The sequence below is a fragment of the Protopterus annectens genome, chromosome 7.part0 (genome assembly GCF_019279795.1).
Source record: "Protopterus annectens isolate FY-2018-M chromosome 7.part0, PAN1.0, whole genome shotgun sequence".
Classification (NCBI taxonomy): domain Eukaryota; kingdom Metazoa; phylum Chordata; order Ceratodontiformes; family Protopteridae; genus Protopterus; species Protopterus annectens.
The window spans coordinates 961,133,634-961,154,286 of NC_056739.1; the positions used below are offsets into that span (position 1 = coordinate 961,133,634).

At 37.4% G+C, this 20,653-nt stretch overlaps 1 protein-coding gene across 2 annotated transcripts in view; it reads right to left on the reverse strand.

The window, feature by feature from the left end:
• Positions 1-20,653, reverse strand: part of LOC122806802 (protein SSUH2 homolog) — a 600,540-nt gene that overhangs the window by 147,576 nt on the left and 432,311 nt on the right. The gene's annotated exons all lie outside the window — the stretch shown is intronic.

The window sequence follows — 20,653 nt, forward strand, 5'->3', positions numbered from 1 at the left end:
ATATGAAGATCTTATAAGGTTAATTTGGAAAATGGCATCACCCACAGTGAACCTGAGGCCACTGCCAACCTTTTGGCTGACAGGTTTAGCTCAATTTCTACCCCCACTCCCCCCCTGATAATCCAAAGGAAATACCACACACCACAATCCCCTTATTACAGAACAGGTCATCAATGCACTTTCCATTGCCAAAAACACTTCATCGTTAGGCTGAAATAACATCCTGGGATGTTAATAAATAGCATGAAACATGACCTCTCTGGTCCACTTGAATCACATTTCAACTGGAGCCTTCAGTCAGGTTTTGTGCACACGGAATGGAAGATATTCACAGTCATTACCCTGCACAAAGAAGGTCCAACCACTGATCTGGGTAACTACAGGCCCTTAAAAGCCTCGTATGTAAAGCCATGGAAAGAATCATGATGAACATGATAAATGAAGACATAGGTAACCTTCAAATGCTGGAGCCATCACAGTTCAGCTTTGTTAAAGGAAGGTCATACCTATTAATAGCAGCTGAAGTGACACCCTGACCCTATGTGCAAAATGGGAAAAAGGGGTTGAGGATGGATGGATGGATGCCTATTACATCTGGTGGACCTTTATGAGAGTGTCACTAAAGCACTGAATGAACTGCGGTGGTGGTGCTGCGGTAGCATTGTCACCTCACAGTAAGACGTTGTCCTGTTCGATTCTCAACTAGAGCGTCTTCTGTGTGGAGACATGCGTGAATGGGCGTACCGTCATTGAAGGTTGTGCGTCAGAGCCGGCAACTCGGTACATAAAAATCTACTGCTAATCATTAGCAGATCGGAGTTCCGCTGTGGCGACCCTTAACTTGGAAAAGCCGAAAGACACAACAACAACAACAACAAAAGCACTGAATGAAGGTAAAACTGTGCACAGAGCTTACCTTGATCTGGCAAAGACATCTGATACAATACCTTACTCAGGCATTATAGACAAGCTCACTAATTTAGGTATAAACCCTTTTATCACTCACTGGATAGCTGACTGGCTCACTGACAGGACCCAGTTGGTCAAAATATGTGAAGACATCTCCACCAAGAGGCCAGTCACTAGTGGTGTCCCCAGGGCTCAGTACTGGGCCTGCTCCCTTTTGGCATCTACTTCTGTGAAAAGGAAACAAATGCTGAAGTTTTATGGCTGACTACATTTGCAGGTGATTGCACTCTGGGGTTTATCATCGACTCCCCTGCAGACACTAGCATTCTTCAAGAAGGTCTATCGCTGACTAACAAATGATGTCAAAGCCATGGTCTTAAACTGAATGGTAATAAATGCACAATTGTACCCTTTGGGAAGTCGACCATCCTGGCTAATTACCATATTGATAATACACCCCTAAGAGTTGGCCCAGTGGTCAGGAATCTTGGAATGCATGTAGACAGCAGCCTTACCTTCGACCAGCACATGGCCACAGTAGTGAGGCAATCCTTTTATGTTGTGCAACTTATAAGTAATGGCATGGCATCTAGGTCCAAAGAGGTCATTATCCCACTGTATTTTGCCCTTATCAGACCAATCATAGAGTACTATGCTACCCTTGTTATGTACCAGACAAGGCATATGCAGCAACTAGACCAACCTCAGAGGTTTCTTACAAAAATAATACAAACTGTAACAAACCTGCCTTATACACAGTGCCTTAAAGCCCTTTCCCTCTACTCAGTCTCCTATAGATTGCTGAGGGGTGATCTATGCCTGGCTTACAAGACATCCGTATACCACACAGTTATGAATCTCCTACATATCCATAAGTCAAAGAGTACCAGAAATACAAGGTCTAGGGTCCTGAATTTTGTCTGTGACTTAAACAGAACATGGTGGAGAGACAGATACGTGTCCTAGAGAGTGCCCCTCTGATGGAACAGGCTTCCCTTTGATGTGAAGCTGAGTTCATCTATTACCCAGTTTAACTGCAATCTAGACCAGTGGATGGGGGATAGGAAATTTACACTGCTCCTAGCATCTTTGTCCCTTATGGACAGAGGTAGCTTATAAATGCCTGGCCCTCAACGTCCTATTTAGATACAGGGCATCATTATTCATTCCATAAACTTGGCTAGGCTGATTGAGTAATGCAAACTATAAAATATTATATAAAGTTTTAATGAAAATATTACAAAGGAGGTATGAGAAGGTTGTGCATGAAGTACTGCTATCTAGTATGTATGGAATGAAAGGTAGAAGAAGTCTTGAATTACTAATTCTGGTAAAGGAGGTAGTAGATGACATACTATACGGAGGGAGTAGTGCCACGTTAATGGTGAGAGATGTAAATAAGGCATTTGATTATGCAACTCTTAAATGTTTATGGGAAATATCAATGCAATATGGGTTAAAGGGAAAGGCAGGAACCTATTAAAGACATATAATAATGACAGGGTTAGAATAATGCTTTATGGATGGTTTACTGCAGGTGTGTGTGAGAAGAGGTATAAGGCAGGGCTGCCCTATGACAGATGTATTATTTTCTTCAGTAATGAATGCTGTTGCTTTTGTTATGAGTGGTACACTGGGTGAGGGGGCATATAGATTATATAACTGTTTATATTCCTGATTTTTATCATACTCTGATGATGTTACAGTTATCTCAAAACTGAAGACATTTGCTTTTCTGATCAAAAAAATTGAGTTACTTTTAATATAGTATTTGGTAAAGTGGAGGAAGCGAAAAAACAATGGGAGGCAGTGACAGAAAAATGAAAGGAATAAGTGCTTTCTGGAAAACATTATGTTACCATTTAAAAAGAATGTGTATTTGATTATTTCCATTATTTTAGGTAGGTTAGGTCACATAGGAAATGTATATATGTGTCCCAGTGAAAAAGAAACAGAAATAATGCAGCTGGTGTTTACTGCCATATGGGGATAAAGACTGAACCCAGTAAAAAGGGAGATTCTGCACATTGAGGGAAAGGAGGGTTAGGATTAATAACATCCTACTGTGCATACGGCATCTTTGTACTTAACTGGGTGTTGACGTGGAAAGATAGAAAAAAATACACTGATTGCAACATTTTTTGAGGTATGGTTTATTTTGAGATAAAGTGAAAGAAGGAAAAAGGAAAAACATTTATCAATAAAGAATTTAAAGAATGCTAGACAAATATTATGGAAAATAAATACCAAAGAATTAGGAAAAATAGGAAAGAATGGTATCATAAGGTGATGCATGACTTTTATTACACTAATCATTGGCAATGATTGGTAAAGTGGGATGTTGAGGCTATACAGAAAAGTAGGTTAAGATTTCAGTGTGTTAAGACTTGTCAGAATTTTTTTATGGAGACCATTGATTAACAAATTACTGGTAAAGGGGAGTATGTTATACAATATAATGTGTGATAGTCTGTGTATATGTATATATTTTATAATCAAATAGAAACACCACTACATGTGCTTTTAGGGTGTGAAAGTAAAAGGAAAGTCTGGGATTGGATACGTAAAGAAAATATTCTTATAAGCATAAAAAAGCAGAGGATGTGAACATGAACATGATTTTGTATGGATATTACACAAGGGAATATGATTTTATGAAGGAAACAATTGATAAAAGAATGTTTTGGATGAAATAAGAAATCTGAAATGAAAGATGAAGAGAAGTTTTATTTAATAAAAGATGGACTCTTGCGGACATTTTGTAAAATAAGCTTTTGGTTGTGAAAAAGGGGTGGGGGATAATGAGGATTTGAATTAAGGTTTGCACTTTGGTGAACTGAGATGCAGTTATATCACTGTACATGTATATTGAATGTATCCAAAATATTACAAATATTGTAAATACTGCAAAAATGTTATGTGTAAATATTGAAATTGTTTTAAAATAGTGTAAGTCATGTAAATAACATATGTGAGTTACACAAATGAAAAACCCTTCTCTTTTCGATAAGTGCCACTGGATCTTTTACATCTATCTAACCTCAACTCATGCAGATGGGACCTCTAGATGATAGTCACTGATGAAGTGACACCCTGAACTCATGGGAAAAAGGGGTTGAGGATGGATGGATATATATGGCTGTAGGGCAATGATCGACTGTGCACCTACACACAGAATCATGACGTGAAAATGTTAAAACTACAAGCACTGACAGGTTCTGCACATGCTCTAGGATTATCCTAGAGTATAGCAAACCAAATACAATTTTTTTTTGTAGGGAGCAAGCCCCCATGCAGTCCCTGCTAATTATATATGCTAACTCTGAGACTGCACAATCCCTGGGAAAAGGGAAAATTCCCCTACCTAGGAACTGTAGACCTAGCATACCTGTCAACCATCTGTGTGTGAAGATCAAATGGTGTTGACCAAAACAGGTGTCAGTGTAGGTGCACAGTCGAACCAGTGCCCTACAACTATATATATATATATATATATATATATATATATATATATATATATATATTTACATTATATATACACACACATATACAGACACACATATATATTGCAATATTTTTGGTAATTGGGTACATAAACTGATCACACCGGATCATTTTCTACCATAATCTATACAAAATGCAGGCATTACAATAAAAACGGTAAATACAAAACTTACACATAACATAAGAACAATATCTCATTTTGCAGCCAGTGGGAGCAGCACAACCTCTGTAATCCTGGTTCTCAGTCTTTTACTGAAACCAACCTCCTTATAATCTCTGTCGTATATAAACTATTCATGGACTTCTGCTCTTCATTAAACACAAAACTTAAGTGACCAGAACTCCCAAAGAAATAGTGTCACTGTTCTAAAACTACAGAGTGGCCTTCACCTTGGCAGATGTGCCTTTATCAAGGCAGATCCTTAAGCTTATTTTTAATCTAATTTATTTTTAATCAAGTAAGTGAACTGACATGACCCACACAACAAGGGCAAGAGCAAAACTAAACTACCGAGAATAAGACTGTACTGCTTTGTAACAACTGTTATCAGACTTCACATTCAGGAAGTACTGTCATAATAACAGAGGGAGATGAGGCAACATGCACAGAGCTATTTGAGGGTCAGTTCTTCAGAATTCACTTTCCTTTGAACACCAGATAATTTCATGCGTTCAAAGCATTATCATTAGATGCTAGGAAATCCGCAAGTACTATGGTCATCCTGTTTCCAACTCTTAGGTCAAAATCTTCTTACGTTTGTATTATATACACTATTTACACATATGCACACACACACACACACACACACACACACACACGTATATATATATATATATATGTGTGTGTGTGTACACACACACACACACACACACACACGTATCCACACATATACAAACATATGCATATGATTTCCTTACTGGGTTGTGCACTAATAAAAACTGACTTCAGGTAAAGCACAGGTGAAATACAATATATCTCACAAGATAAATACCAGGCATCCATAGCACACATAGATGTATCAGAAATTCACATCAGCAGTATGTTTCATAAGAAAAAAACAACAGTCCCTTAGGGCAAACGTAGATGTTATCACAAATGTACAAGATTTGTCATCAAGTCCAACACTATCCCAGACAACAGAGTGAGCTACTTTCAAAAATGTGAACCCTGACCAGAAATATATAAACTTCACAGCAGCCACTTTTTGGAAAGAAGTACAAGCTACCTGTCACTTTTTTAATTCCACTTTTAGAAGCTATGTTGATAGTGTGGAATGTTCTCTCCAACATACTAGAGTTGCAGTAATATAACTGCTGTCAAAATATTCCTTTGCTATTTTGAAGAATAACTGTGTTTGTAGTAAAGGTTCCCCATAATTTGAAAGTTCAACCAGTATATATATGCCCCACACCATATAATGCACTAGCACTACAGTGTGTTCTTACAAAGGAAACCTAAAGAACTTGTACAAGCCATTGAGAACTGTTTCCACTGAAAATGCCCTTTTAATGCACTCTTTGCATATAAAGCAGCTTTGCAGTTATAACTGTACTATTATCTAACTGTTGTATCAAACTGTTAGTACAGAAATCTTCAAGACTGGTTCAATTTGCCAAAAACATTTCAATTATGTTATTATTACTGTACTAGCAGCTATCTTCTGAATTTGGTGTGTCTCACAAAGATATTTAGATGGATTCAGTAATGTTACACCATTAGTTCCAGTCTAGGAAGTGACTACAATAAAAGCACTACCACCAAAGTTTACTCAGGCAAGTACACTGATGCTGCATATTACTCAGACAACTTATAGAAATATAACTATTACTGTGATTATTAATGGTGACATTCTTCACTAACTTTTCCGTGTCTTAACCAAGTTTGCACATCCTATGTATGATATATTTTATTTATTTTATTTTATTTTACATTTGTTGACAGGGCTGGTCCAACTGGATATATGTCCATTTTCAGCAGAGGCCCGGGGAGAAAAGCTCCAAATGCATACATTAATAACAGAGAAAAAACAATTAGCTATGAGAATATTCATTAGTATATATTTGCAGATGAAATATTAGAACTTAACTACAAAAAACTACAAATTAAAGGTGTACAAATTGAGCATGATAGAAGAAACAGGGAGGTGTTAGTTAAAGTTCTGTAATATATATATATATATATATATATATATATATATATATATATATATACATATATATATATATATATATATATATATATATATATATATATATATATATATATATATATAGTACATCTTTTGTCCTTAGGCATCCAATGAAAATTCACCTTTACCTGGAAGAATGGTTAACAAAAAGAAAAGACAGAAGAACAAAAACACACAGGGACAGAGGGAGGGAAAGAGTTTAGTGCACTCAAGCTAACCTGCATGCTTCTGCATGGAAACTACAGTACCTAGAGAAAACCCATACAGACAAAGGCAGACCATGCAATTTCCACAGAGACACTGACCATGGGTTAGAACTGAACCTCACAGCTCTACGGCAAAAAGTCAACCACTGAACTCATTTGCTGCTTATGCCAGTGATCGGTTCATCACTACTTTCAGGAGTATTTATGATCATGGCATCTTTAGTGTTAAACTTGAGACTCATTACAGACTACCTGCAAGCTGGAGTTTATGAGTGCACCAAAAACTAGGATTGCTCTACAGAGCCAAAAACATCCTCATCAATGGAACTAAAATCTAAACTTACTACTACTTACCTCCTTCACTCACTGCTTCATGGCACTCCCATCATTACTAACTTACAGGCATCACATAAAGGAAAACTTGAACATTGCTATAATAAAGTGGCTAAGTGTGTAGCAAATACCCCTTTCAAAACCCACCACTGTATAGCACTAAAAAGTCTAAATTAGTTACAACTAACCCATCAACTAACAGACGCAGCTTCTTACCACCTATAAAATTATCCAGAATCCATCTGCTTGTCCATCTCTAAATACCACTCTACATAATAATGCTCCTACTTGGTCATTATGATCTATTGACCAACTATTCCTCTCTGTCCGCAGCGGTATCAAATCTGCTGGACATGATCTGTACTCATACCATGTTGCTTAGGCCTGGAAGTCCTTCCCTGTATCCACCAGGTCAATACCTTCCCTCCAGTCCTTTAAAACTATTCTGAAAGACTTCCTAGCCAAAATACATCTCTGGTCCTGGTCAACCCAAGATAACTTATATCCCTAAATATGAACAAGTACCTGTTCATATCTTACACCATCTTATTCCACCTTCCTCACTCACGTCCTTGCATCAATAAACTTCTCTTCCCTGACTCGCTGTCTAAATATGCCCTAAACGCATTTTTCTCTCATTTCGTATTGCAATTCCTGTTTATATTATACAACTTGCCTTTAATGTCTCCAGCCTGGCCAAAATTTCTCTAAATATTAAATCACTGTCATATAAGTTGTATCTATTCTTCACCAATGTTGTCACATTATGTCTAAATTGGTATAATTATTTAAACTGTAGATATTTTACATTATTTCTGAAGACTGTAAAAGTATTGTTCTCAAAATGTTTTTGTAATACTTTATAGCTTTTCTCCCTGAGCCTCTGATGAAAATAGGCATCATCCCAGTCAGACTTTCCCAGTAATAAAATCCCAATAACCGTGTAAATAAATAAATGAGCCCATATTAGTAAACACATGCAGTGCCAATATGTACCACACAGACACTTATTCTGCATGGTCCTCTGGTAACCTGACTAGACCATATCATCTCTTTATAGCTTCCTAACCGTTAATTTCCCTGGGAAATCAACCCACACAGGTGTACTATAATTTCAGCATAATTCAAAATCATCTGTCTATTACACTGCCCTGCTAAACTGCAAAACGCTACAAGTCTGTGCACTCTACTGACTGCATATTGAACTAGTCTAATGCAGTATTTGATGTGCACTCTGGTTAGGAATGGAAGGAGTAGAATGAGTAGTCACTGGATTTCAAAAATTTAGTCTTACATTTAAAGCTTCTCGATTAGAGGTTCATAGATTCAGAGGTTTATATGAGGCTAACGACCACTAGGGCCTTTCTAAGCCTGGCCATACATCCCAAATCCCTGACAAGTTCTGGTACCCTTGATAAGTGTAAGCAGGGGACGTGTGAGGTGAAACATTTACAAGCAGAGGCCTGGGAGATGAACCATTTACAGGCTGCCTGTGTCCATTAGAGACATAGGTGCCACTCCAGGGATGAATTTCCTGTTCCCCATCCAGTTGTCCTTGTCTCACTTGAATGGGGTTAGAAGGACCTAGTTAGAACCTGTTCCAAAGAAGTGGTAGTCTCTGGGATACACACCTGTCAATTCAGCAGGTCCTCTTTATATCACAGGCAAGGGTTAAGTCTTTAGAATGGGTAATTCTGGTGCTATTTGTTTGTGGATATGGAGGAAGTCCACCAGGGTGGGGTCCGACAATGCCTTCTACACCAGGCATAGATCTTCTATAGGAGACAGTATAATGATATACTGCTATATTTTTTAGTAAGAAACCTCTGAGGATGTTCCAATTGTTGGATGTGCCTGGTTAGGTACATACCAAAGGGGTCACTGTACTAAATGATAGGTCTGCTAGGTGCCAATTTTAGTGGAACAATTACTTCCTTGGAGCTAGATACCATACATTTCTTTATAAGATGGACAATGTAGAATGATTTCCTCACTACAAGGCAGAGTCAAAGGCTAAATTACTGTATATATGTATCCCCAAGCACCTGACTACTGGGTCGACTCTTAGAGGTATGTTGTCGATATGATTGTTACAAGAGATAGATACTATTATGGATTTCTTGGCATTTAGTTTTAGTCCATGGCTTTGACATAAGTTATTTGTCTGTGTCAGTCCTTCCTGGAAAACATTAGTGTTGGTGGGGGATTCTATGACAGCTCCTAATTTGCAATCATCTGCAAATTTGGTCAGCCAAAGGCCCTTGATATTGGCCTTGACTTCACAGAAATAAATGCCAAAAAGGATCAGTCCCAGGACCGATACCTGAGGGAAACCGCTTGTGACTGACCTCTTTGTAGTGGTGGAATCCTCATTTCCAACTTCCTGGGTCCTGTCTATGAGCTAGCTGTCCATCCACCAGATGACTTAAGACTTGTAGCTAACCTCTGGAGTTTATCAACAATGCCTTAGTGAGGTATTGTGTCAAATGCCTTGGCCAGGTCAAGGTAGGCAGTGTAAATCATTTTGTCCTCATCCATTGCTTTGGCAACCTTCTCAAAGAGGTCCACCAGGCTGAGTAAGCATAACGTGCCCTTGACTAAACCAAATTGGGTTGGGTCCTATGTCTGGAGGTTTCCTGTGTCATTATTGATCATTTCCCTGATAATTATTTCCATGGGTTTGCATTTGAGACCAGTGAGACTTATGGGCATGTAATTTCCAGAGCCTGTTGATAGCCCACCTTTGTGCAGAGGGATGACTGATGCTGTTCTCCATTTGTGAGGCAATAAGCTTGTTTGGAAGCTAGGATTAAATAGTGATTCCAGAAGGCCTGATAAGTCATGTTTCATGCCATTTAGAAGGAATCCTGGGATAAAGTCTGGGCCCATTGCTGCAGTGTTTTTGGCCTTAGAGAGATAGCATTGAGGAACTGTTTCCTAGTGAGAGTAGGAGGATTTATATTTGATGGTATTTCCTGAGGGGAGGGTGAAGGGGTAAAGTTAGAGATAAATTTATCTGCAGTAGGTTTGCTGTATCTTCTAAATCAGTATAGGTAGCTCCATGAACAATGAGTTCCACACATAACTGTGTTCTGCAAGGAATGCCTTGTGGTTGTCCTTGACCTGGGAAGCCAAATTCACAGCAAATTTGGATTTAGTAGACTTTATTTGTCCTGTGAGTTGCTTGTTTAGCTTAATGTGAGCATTTTTATTCTGATGGGTGCAACACCTCATAATTTTTGTCATAATTTTCTTCTTTCTGTTCAACAGCCTACTGATGTTGTGATTCCAACATGGTAGCTTGTTTGAGTTAGTTCTGTACTTATTCCTGTGATTACAGCTGCTTCTTTGCAGCTATTAACATGCTTGTACAGGGTTTCTTTGAACAGTTCCACATATGCAGCAGTGTTTCACTTAACAGTAGGAAAAAGAGTAGTTCCTGAACATTCCAGGGGTAGCTGGGGATCCGGGTTTGACTTTTACTTCAAAGGAGACCATTTTGGGTTCTGACCTTAGTAGAGAGGACATTACAGTAAGAAATGTGCAGTGCTTTACCATATTACTGTGGACCAGATCCAGTATGTTGGTATTCCTGGTATGTGTACTGACAATCTGGTCAAGGGAGTATGTATTTACAAAATCCAGGAATCTCAGTGCCTAAATATTTTGTGTCATATATAATTCCCAGTTAATATTAGAGTAATTAAAGTCACCCATGAAGATGGTATTGGGTTGGATGGCAAGAATTTCCAGTAAGTTAAAATGCATGTTATGGGTTTCCTGGGTTATACAGGGCGACTTACAGCTTGCAAGGAAATGGTATGGGATTTTGCCTGTGATGATTTGAATGCGGAGAAGCTTGAGTCCTGTTTGACTAGCCTTGAAGTATATCTATCTTTGATGCAAATCGAGACACCTCCATCTTTAGTCCCTGTGTAGTAGGTTTTCTAAATGTCTGGAAGGCATTATAGCCTTGCACTGCTTGTGTGCTCTAAGTGGCTTTAAACTGTGTTTCAGTGACTGCACAGAAATAAACATTCTCAAAGTTGAGGAAACTTGTAGGGAGTGGAGTTTCTTGTTTAAACCTCTAGCATTGAGCATAACACGTTTAGATTTTTGGAAATACATTTGGTCTGGCATTGCCTAAAAAAGGCAATATGGGGAAGGGACAATGTTTTAGCTAATATTCAAAAACCTAGAGGGGAGAGGTACAGACTATTCCTGGCACAGCTGCATGGTCTTTTTGACCATCTCTACTATCACTAATGCTTTTCTATAAACTATTTCTCTTCTGCACTTGTAATCTACATAGGCTCACAGGTGTGACAGTCAAGCTTACAACTTGCCAACCTTCAAAAACCTGGACATGTGGATTATTATAATCCCACAATATCTTCTACTGAACATACAGAAACACACACATGTACATGCATGGTGTATAAAGCTGCATGTACTGTGTGGCATTTCATTACATATGTGTCTGTGTGTGTGTATGTAACATGTGTGCACCTATATGTGTGATGTGTGTTTGCGTACACATATATCAATATATCTATATATGGAAACACTTTATAACCTCGAATTACTGAAATGTCAAATTTCAGTATCTCGAGACTATAAAGCTGAATGTTAAAAATAGCGAAAAGTCATACTCGCAAACTCGAATATATGTCGAATTCGTGGTTATGACCTTACGCTGCTTGATGTCCGGGATTGTGTTTTGATGGTGCGCGGTGCCGTGTGTGGATGTACAACTTACCAACCTTCAAAAACCTAGACATGTGGATTATCATAATCCCACAATATCTTCTATTGAACATACAGAAACACACACGTGTACATGCATGGTGTATAAAGCTATATGTACTGTGTGGCATTTCATTACATATGTGTCTGTGTGTGTGCATGTAATATGTGTGCACCTATATGTGTGATGTGTGTTTGCGTACACATATATCAATATATGGAAACACTTTATAACCTCGAATTACTGAAATGTCGAATTTCAGTATCTCGAGACTATAAAGCTGAATGTTAAAAATAGAGAAAGGTCATAATCGCGAACTCGAATATATGTCAAATTCGTGGTTATGACCTTACGCTGCGTAATGTCCGGGATTGTGTTTTGATGGTGCGCGGTGCCGTGTGTGGATGTAGGTGTTATGTCAGCTAAGTGTTTTCTAAGGATTTTGAGTGGGAGTTAGAGTGTGTGTGAGTGTGCTGATGTGTTTGATGTGTGTGTGAGGGGTCGGAGAATGTGCGTGTGTGAGTTGGCTTTTGTTTTGTGTTTGTGCGATCTCGGAGTTAGTATATATAAGTAGGGGGGGTGTGGGGGGTGCAGCCCCCATAGGGGTGCAGGGGCTTGCCCCCTGCTTATGTGTGTATGAGTTGTGTATGTGTGTAGTTTTGTTTGTTTATGTTGTGATGTGGGTGTTGTGGTGTATGGGTGGTATAGTGTGTGTGTTTTATTAGTTGTTGTGGATTTCGCGTTTTTTTTGTGTTTGTGTTTTGTGGATTCGGTTTTTATAGTCTCGAGATACTGAAATTCGATATTTCAGTATTTCGATATAAAGTGAATCCCTATACATATATATATATATATATATATATATATATATATATATATATATATATATATGTGTGTGTGTGTGCATGTGTGTGTGTGTGTGTGTGTGTGTGGTGTGTGTGTGTATATATCTATATATATCTATATATATATATATATATATATATATATACACACACACACACACACACACACACGTGTACATATGTGGTGTATCAAACATCATGTACTGTTTGGTATTTCATTACGTGTGTGTGTGTGTGCGTGCGTGTGTGTGTGTGTGTGTGTGTGTGTGTGTGTGTGTGTGTGTGTGTGTGTATGTGTTAGTGTGTCTGTGACTCTCTGCAGCTGTGTGCTTATGTGTGTGTGTGCGTGTGTGTGTGTGTGTGTGTGTGTGTGTGTGTGTGTGTGTGTGTGTGTGTGTGTGTGTGTGTATACATACTAAATATTTGCATAACTTATATTTTGGGTGTAAAATACTTCCTCCAACAACAATTACATATTCTACAACAACTCTGCAATATTAGGTGGCAGAACTATTTCACTTCAAAAATATAAAAAATGCCTATACTATTAAAAAATATACAAAACAATTTAACAGATAGCCCATTATTGAAGTGCTATAATGCCTGACAGAGTGGATTTTACAGGGAAATAACAGACCTTCCAGGGGGTGATGAAGCACTCCTGGGTGACCAATTATTTCCTTCTAGTGTCCAGCCAGTCAAGCTTCATTGTTTGCTTAGCTAATGGGTGAATCGTAAATCTATACCCTATTGGAAAATTAATGTTCTCCAATAGAGTATTTTACAGATGCACCATGGTAAAAAACAAGGCCGTCATTTCACAGGAGAATATTAAGCTGCCATGAAGCATGGACTGAAACAGCAAAAGGCTGGTATTGTCTTTGCATTCACTAAAAATTTATTTGCTGCTTAGAGAGTGCAAAATAAAAGGAAACAAATTAAATAAATAAAATAAAAAAGTAGTGTAGGTTTGTGTATGAATATGTATGTAAAAGAGAGAGACAGAAATTCAGTGACATAGTGAGCAAGTGAGAGTTTTCCATCAGGTATTAATGTATAGATATCTTCCAGTAAAAAAAAAAATCTGCCATTTCAGAGCAGCATATTCAGCTGCCAAGGACTAAAAAGAAAAATCGAATGGACTCCATTTTTTATGCCCATTAAATGTGGCTTTGCCATTTCAGAAGCATTACATAAATAAATAAATAAAAATTAAAGACATAACATAGGTGTTTGTGAGCAAGAGAGGCAGAGAAAGCAAAAGAGAGAGAGTGAGAGAAATTCAACAAGACAACAAGCAAGGGTGTCAGAGACAGTGAAAGAGAGACTCTGGACATGCCTCTCACCTTCTTTCATCAAGATCTCCTAGATAAAGCAAATAACATTAGGAAAAAATGCAAAATCAGGGATACATTTTAAACATAATCCTCATTTTGCATCAACATGCATTTTCTCAACATAAAGTTGTTGTTGTGTCTTTCGGCTTTTCCCGGTTAGGGGTCACCACAGTGGAACTCCGGTCCGCTAATGATTGGCAGTAGATTTTTACGTGCCGAGTTGCCAGCCCTGATGTACAACTTTCAACGAAGGTATGCCCATTCACACGTCTCCACACAGAAGACGCTTTAGCTGAGAATCGAACAGGATGTCTTACTGTGAGGCAATAACGCTACCGCAGCACCACCAAACTCTAATGTCTGTCTTCAATGATTGTCAGTAACTGTCATCATCTTTACAAGAAAACAAAACATTTCCAGGAAACAGAGTAAAACTGGGGATAGTTGACAGGCATGGGAGGTGTTAATGCCTTGCACTGCATGATTTTTTTTGTTCATTCAATCACAGAGAGATAGAGGGAGAGAGAGTGTGTGTGTGTGTGTGTGTGTGTGTGTGTGTGTGTGTGTGTGTGTGTGTGTGTGTGTGTGTGTGTGTGTGTGTGTGTGTGTGTGTGTGCTTGTGTGCGTGTGTGTACTTTTATCACTAGATGTGTAAGTCTTTTTAAGCCTAAGCAACTGTAAGCATGTATGTGAGACTGGGGAGTTACATAACTTGCACATTATTTTGATATAAAATTCTTCTTCCAGGTTTTTGGTCTCAGAACACTCCTAGATGGTCTGTTATCTCCCTAATTAAGCCATCCTATTGGGCATTATTGGTTGCTCATGCACCATGCATTACACATCAATTATTCAGAATTGTACACACTTCACACTTGATGAACCTCCTTACACAGTCAGTTGCAAAGTTCCCTTCTAGTATGTGGAGCATGGATTTCCAGTGACAATAACAACACCCACTATTTCTAAACTGACTGTGATGTAGGAATTTGGGTAGCAGTCAGTCATTTCTCCACTCTGTTGTGAACTCTAACATTCACTACAATAAGTGCAGCTTTTCTACAACAAGTTAGCTACTTTGGTAGTCGGCTGCCACAGGACCACATTAGCTCAATATTTCAAAATGGCAGAGAAAGAAAAAGGACAGCTCTTTTAATCTAAAACAAATGTTATTCATCTAGAATTGCCTCTAAAATATAACATTTATATTTAGAATATTCAGAATCATTTTCATGGATAACCTGTTATGTAAAACAATAAATACTTACATATATTACAAATGGACTACATCGTCTTTGTGGGTGACATTACCCTTATATTTTTAAAGAATATCTTGCAGCAGCCTCTCACTGGTATACTCATGCTCATGTATGTTATTATCATGTCTATTTCATGATCAGAATATTCAAAGTCTTCAGAATAAGGGTTAAGAAATATAAAGCATCTTTTGTATTATTTACAATTGTCATAAAGGCCGCAGTGGTGCAGCGGTTAGTGTTGTTGCCTCACAGCAAGAGGTTCTCCAGTTCAATTCTTGTCTAGAGCGCCTTCTGTGTGGAGTCTGCATGTCCTCCCCTTGGTCGAGTGACGTTAAAGACATGCATGTATGTGCATGTGTGAATGGGCGTGCCTTCTTTGAAGTTGGGCATCGGGCTGGCAACTCGGAACCATAAAAATCCACTGCCAATCATTAGCAGACAGGGGTTCCGCTGTGGCGACCCTTAACCAGGAAAAGCCGAAAGACTTTTTATAAAGCTTTTAATGTCATCACACACACACACACATATATATATATATATATATATATAGATCTTTCTTTAAACGAAAGTACGTTTCAACGGATGTCACTTTCCCAAGCTAATTACTCTGCAGTGGCATTACACAGAACACACGGACTGCCGAATTCCTTTCCCTGTGAAAGGAACCACTTGGCCATCTTGGTGAACTTTGCCCTCTCTTCAATTTAGTGTGATCTCGGAGTTGGTATATTTAAGTAGGAGTGGTGTGGGCATGAAGCCCTTCACATGGTAGGTGTGGGGGTGCAAAGCCTCCCACTTTGGTATGCTTAGTTTTGCTTCATTTTGGTGTATTACCATAGTGGACAAGTGGTTCCTTTCACAGGTAAAGGAGTTTGGCAGTCTGTGCACTCGATGTAATGCCACTTTGAAGGAATGAGCTCAGGTAAGTGGCATTCATTGAAACATACTTTTGTTTAAAGAAGTAGATCCATAGATATATATATATATATATATATATATATATATATATATATATATATATATAACACATGCATCTGTGGCTAGTTTCCCTGATGGAGTGGTATGAAGTTTTACGAGGTGCTATTCTGATTCTCTCATCTCACTGACCAGTTCTTTATTATGTCCTTTAGTAAGTTGTGTAGTTCATTACATGAGTCAAACCTATCCAAGAGCCATAATAAATTACTTTGTGGTGGGGTAGCTGAATACTAATATCTTCTCCCTAGTAGTTCAAAGTCACTGTGGTGGATGTTGATCTCAAGACTGTTGTGTCATATTTTTGTTCTGTTCCCCATAAAATGTATTGTTTTCTGGCAGGTCATAGAGAATTGAAGTCACTAAATAATGACAGACATTTGAGTTTCAGACTTCATATCCTTCAGTAAGTAATGTTAACACAAAAGACTGTTATTCTAGGAATTTAAAGAGCAATATTTAAAACCTGTCTCTATTTTGGGGCTTTTGCCCCCTCCCCTTTATTTTTGGCTTAGTACAGATTTCTTGCACTAAGGAGTTGAGAGATTTGGCTATCTCATCAAGCTGAACTTCAGTCTTGAAGCAACTCTTTAATGGGAGATAAACTGAGATACATTAATGTATTTCCATAGTTGTTTTGAGTAATTCTGGATGTGACCTTATGCTTTTTGCTAGTTATATTCAGTGATGCACAGCAATCCACCAGCATGGTAAGTACAGTCTTTTACTTTTTTTTATTTAATGTATAATAAGTAAGACTTTCATCAAGTTACATTTTTAGGTATATCTGAGATATTTTACACATGTATTTCTGATTCGGAAAGCTATGCTTTTACTTGTTGATATATGTCCTATTATTTTTTTGTATATCAGGCATCCCTGTCCTACTGTCTGAGAATTTACATACTTTATCAAAATAATTAAGTTTTTACACAGAAGACAAGTTTCACTGTGCATGAAACTCCACAGTATCAGCAAACAGAACTGCTACTCTGTTTCATAATTGTATTCTTTACCTGTCTTTTTTTTAATTAATAAACACAGAATAGGCACTACCACCAAGTGTGCTAGTCTGGGAATTCAAGTTTAATAGTCACACAAGGAGACAGCTACAAACATAAATGTTTAACAGATAACCATGTTTTCGTTATTCAAGACTTCATCAGATGTTACACAAACAGTTAAACCCAACCCCTTATTATACCTCTAAAAAGCCAACCACCAATGAAATACAAGTACGAATTAAAAAATAACAATTAAAAGTTTTACACATACTAGACATTTAGACATTTAAAACATTAAACAAATAAAATAGACAGTGTGTATTCATAAGCCCACCAAACAAACTTTAACCTTTAACTTCATTTTTGGCATTTCTTATAACTGTCTGACCTGTTAAATGATTTTACAGGCCACTTCTGATGGCTTCAGTCATACTCATTTCATATGAACACTTTCAAATCTATGCCTGTACCACCATCTACTTTCCTAATATGGTATTACAATTTAAAATACCCATACCAAAAATAATTACTAAAAATTTTTTTACAAATAAAAAACAAAAAAAGGTAAAATAAATGAAAATACATATATATATTTGTATTCATAAAGTATTGTATACCTATAAAATTATATAAACTATTCAAAACCACATTGTGTTTTCATAATTACATATAAAATATATACATATATATGCATTGAAATACACGGGGACGTAAATAATGTGGTGATCTGTTAAGCATTTATGTTTGTTTGTAGCAATTTCCTTGTGTAACTCCTAAACTTGAATTCCAAGACTAGCATTGTCAGTGGTCTTTATAGTGCATATTCTGTGTTTATTCATTTTATTCCCTTTGTTTGGTTTATTGTTCTTTTTAAAATATTTACTCTGAGGATTACATGCTGTCATGTTTAGACAAAGAATTGTTACACTTATTTTCCATCCTTCTTACCCAGTCATGAGTGTTAGGATCAATGGCTCAACAGATACCACACAGGCCTTTAATGCTGCGGTATCAGAAAACTGTGTGTTCTAGTCTCACTTCAGCTACTTGGATTTTTTTTCCAAAACTGACACAGCAGTGCAGCATAATGGTAGTACTGCATTCCTGAGGGTGCCATCCTTCAGGTGTCATGTTAAACTGAGGCCCATCTGCTTGGGTTTTAGTAGCAAAGGTAGATGCAAAAGATCCCACAACAAATATCAAAAATAGTTGGAGAATTTCCCCCAGTCGGTGTGAATACTGTCTTGGGCCTCCTCTGAAAAGAGGCCCATGGCCTAGTGGGACTAACCTGATCAAAACGGTGTAAATAAATAAATAAGTGAATACTATTTATATTGTTCAAGGCTGAGTATTTTTTCCTACTTAACTCTGATAATCAATAGGATCTGACAGTGCTTTTTTTCTTATTACTCCCTGAACTACAGCTTTGAATGATGTGTTTTAATTTCAGTCAGGATGTAAAATCCCACACCTTTTTACAAAGCTCTTATTTTGTGAAGCATATCTGTAGTTTTATGACTTGTCAAACCTGACATCTTCTACGACTGGAACTATGTTAATATTCATTTAGTGTACAAGTAAAATTGTTACATTTCATCTACCACTGCTTCATAAATTTATAACACTTTAGTATCAGGTGCATGCAGTAATACAAGATTTTAATCATTTAACAACGCATTGTTAATGTAATAAAATAATTAATAAATCTGGACATCTACCATTTATAGTGGAGACCAAGACACAGAACATTACCAGCAATAATAAAATGAAGGAAACTCACCATTTGTAATGAAATTGTTTTAATGTTATTATGCTCTTTATTTGGACGGTCATCCTAAATTTACATTCCTCTATTAACTTTATTAATATTTTATTTTGTTACCCTTTTTAAATTCTGATAATGACAATGTTTTATTACTTTATAACAGTTTGGCAATTATCTTTTATTCGGGTTGCTTAAAAGGCTGTGTCAGATATTGATTTGATAAATATGTAGACTTTTAGATTTCAGAGTAATTGACTACTATACTTGTATATTTTCACTGGACTCATCCATCCCATTTGCTTACATATGAATTAGTATATTTTTACTCAGTTAAACTAAGTGGACCAAAAGTGCCTGCATGGTGGGTTAGGGGTACAAATTAATTTATTGCTGTCTCTAAGGAAGACTACACTTCCAGTAGCCATCCTCATCACAGATTTATTTTTTATTCCTATAAGATCACCCAGATCTTATTCAATGCCAGACACAGTTTGTGCAGTAAGTTGGTCATTGCAGGATGTTATCTCTTTTCCCACCAGCTGTGTATCAGTGGGGTAATTATATTTAAGGGGTATGGGTGAAAGCCTGCATTAAGAAAATACGTGGACTTGCTCCTTGCAGAAACACTGAGATGCAGTTGCGAGATGCCATGTTTCCAACCCTTGTGATGCCAACTGTTTTACAATTGTTACTCATTTCAGTGCCTGCAAGTTGATTGGTCCCAGTTTTACATATCATTTTATATGATGCACTTCCATTAGAAATTAACATTTTGTTTTCTGCAATAGCTTAGTGCTAAGAATTTGTACTTTGTTTAAGAATGGCTACAGAGGCATAGAACTAAACATAAATTAACAGAGAAATAAAACTTGCATTGCATAATACACTATAAATATAACAGACTATTTAATGCTACTTATAAACATATTAACTCTGTTTAACAGAGTTTTAAACATATTTATTTACCTGTCTAAATGTACAAACTGTGTTAAAATTGCTAAATATTTACCGTCTCCTAACAAATTATCATGCAACCTAAAACTTTACGTTTTTTATAGGACCAGTGCTGGTGAAGTACAAGAAATTGAAACTACAGTTGTATAAGCTGAACAGTAGATGTTTGAATAATCACTGCTGCAGTAGCCATAGCTATATGAGTTATATCCTGCCAAGGATACAACAGATGGACAGTTTCCAAAGCTTCAGGGGACCTTCCTATCAAGCAGTTCAAGTTGGGCTGTCTAAAAAGGCAAGTTTGAGCACAAAGGCCTTCAGAGCTTTCTTGCCAGCAGAGACAGGCAGGCTGAACCCTGAAAGGACAAGGCTAGGAATAAAACAAATAAATGTCCACAGAGTATGGAGGGAGCGGTTACTGCAGTAGTGATTATTCAAACATACTGTTATAGTAAGTTTAACTTACACAACTGTTTTATTTTCTTCATATTGATCACTGCTGCAGTAGCCTTAGCTACATGGGTAGGTTACCATAACTAACTATACTTGAGAGATGGAATTTAAAGGGCCAGGATTCCCTGGAGAATGGTCCCGAGTTATTACTGTTTTAGCAAGAGTGCATTCCT